We start from the raw sequence: 2,258 nt of genomic DNA on the forward strand, positions 1-2,258 counted from the left end.
CCAGGGCTCTAACTGTGTTGCGGCTTGCAGGTGATCCGGGACATCCTGTTGATAGGACACCGACAGGCGTTTGCCTGGGTAGACGAGTGGTGCGGTAAGTGGCCTGCAGTGCTGTTCCTCTTGTGGGGATCAACAAAGCTAACCACCAGGGTGGTGGGAGATGCCCTTCCTCCCCCCAGGTTCTCCAGGTCCTTGCTGTGGATCTGTGCTGGTTACAACACCTGGGTGTATTTCAGTGGACCCTCTCTTTCCCAGTTATAGGGAAAGTCTGACACATGGGCTCCAGGGGTTGAAGAGTCACCCTCTTCCCTTCACCAAACTTTCCCCCAGGCTGGAGGAGCAGGAGGGTATCCCATGCCCACACTGCACTGCCTTTTGCTCTGGGATTGGTGTTGTCTAGTAAGGGCAGAGTGCCAGGGTGACCATTATTCATGTGCAGGGAAGGCGTGTGGAACAGAATTGCCCATGCCAGGGGCCCTGGCACTCCTCATGCACCCTGGGAATCAGGTAGTGCATAAGGGCCCCAGTAGGGCTGTTGCCTCCTTCCAGGCTCAAGGCATTGTGAATATGTCCAGCCCAACCAGGGATCAGGTTCCCCATCGAAGGCTGGCATTCACTCCAGGGCTGAATTTGGCCTAGGAAGGATAATTCCTGTTGACTTTGCTAGCCCACTTACACCAGGGCTGAATTTGGCCCCTGCGCACACAGTGGCTGTTGGGAAGGAATTCACAGACTTCCTGCAAGAAGACAGCACAGACACCAAGCAGCCCCCTCCTGCCTCTGCAGGAGTGTGCTGGCCCTTTAAGGATGCATTCCACCTTCTCTGCAAGAGATGGCTGCAAGCTGAAATGCTTAGGCCAGATCATCTGCAGGCAGAGCTCCATCTCCTGCTGCTAACCCCACTAACCCCTCATCCCCCACCCCTGCTCGCTGCTGTTCTGGCTTTGCCTCCTGCTGCTGCACACCCCAGCACTGCCACCCCATCCCTCTGCAAGCGCCCTCCACTTCCTGCTTGGCACCACTGTCACATGGCCTCTCTCACTGCCGCTGACCCTTTGCTGCACATCCTGGGGACCTAGACTCATGGGTGGGCTGGGCGCTCTGCACAGTGTGGGGCTGCCCTGCAATCATCGTCTTTGCTGAGGTACTGGCCTTGGAATCTGGTTCAGGGGCACGGGGCAGGAGACAGGGCCAGGGTGGGAATGGCATTAGCTCACAGCCATGTGGCCCTGCAGCCTTGCTCTGCTGCCCAGCAAGGACCATCCAGCTGGGCTGTGCTGATATTAGAGATGGAGCACATGGTTCCTCGTCAGCTGGTTGCTGGTGCAGATGGATCCAGATCGTGGTGGCTGGAATGATTCTCGCCCCACGTGACTTCGGCATCATCCAGAAAAGCTGGCACCAGGAGGCAATTCAGGCTCAGATTCTGAGAGGTGTGACTGAGCCTGGGGAAGCAGAGAGAGGAAGTGTCTGTCAAACAGAGGACAAGAAGACATGGAGTGTGAACCCTGCTCACAATCCTCCCCTCCTATCTAGTCTGAGGGGGCCAGGGCTGTGGACCAGGTCACCAGGCCAGCTGTGTGTTGGACACTGCTGCCCCCTGCTGGCCCATAGCAGCAGCAGTAACATGAAGTGAAGCACTAGCTTGCTGGGCCATCACAAAGGCCCAGCTCTCCTGAAAATCCCATCTCCTGGAGATGTGTGTACAGGGAAACCATACAGCCCACGTCCATCAGCCTTTGCTTCCAGCCAGGCTAGCTAGCACCCAGCTCCTCCCAGGGTTCACAGCTGTAGCTGACATTGTCCCTCTGAGGGTGTCGCTGCCCGAGCCATCATGGCAGCCCCAGCCCAGCAGCTGCTCTCCAGGACTCTGGACAGAACCTGAGGCAGCCTTTGCCCTTACCTTCACATCAGCTGGTAGCCAGGGCTGGTTGCATGAGAGGATCCTCAGCAGGGCATGTGCTTAGTGTTGCCCAGGGGAGAGGGCAGAGCAGAACCCACTTGACAAAGGGTTTGGTACATCTGAGCCAGGAGCAGACCACGAAGCATCCTGACAACGAGGGGATCAGCTTCGTCAACGGGGAAACCAAAGGAAGCAGCTACTGCTACTGCAAAGGAGAAGCCAGGCCTGCAGTAACTGTTGCTGTGCCCCCACACAGCTTCTCCCCCACTAGGTGAGGCTGTGGCTGAGCCAACAAGAAGCTCACAGCCCAGGCGGCTGCATTCACCCCCTGCAGAACCTCGAAGGAAACCCTGGG

At 57.6% G+C, this 2,258-nt stretch overlaps 1 long non-coding RNA gene across 1 annotated transcript in view; it reads left to right on the top strand.

Moving 5' to 3' along the window:
• The first annotated feature begins 6 nt into the window (after positions 1 to 6).
• LOC109290806 overlaps positions 7 to 2,258 on the top strand; it is a 15,988-nt gene continuing 13,736 nt past the window's right edge. Inside the window, exon 1 of the long non-coding RNA XR_002095688.1 lies at positions 7 to 94. This is a non-coding gene — a long non-coding RNA (uncharacterized LOC109290806). The remainder of the gene's footprint in view (positions 95 to 2,258) is intronic.

This window comes from Gavialis gangeticus, unplaced genomic scaffold (genome assembly GCF_001723915.1).
Source record: "Gavialis gangeticus isolate Ggan-Ray unplaced genomic scaffold, GavGan_comp1, whole genome shotgun sequence".
NCBI lineage: Eukaryota > Metazoa > Chordata > Crocodylia > Gavialidae > Gavialis > Gavialis gangeticus.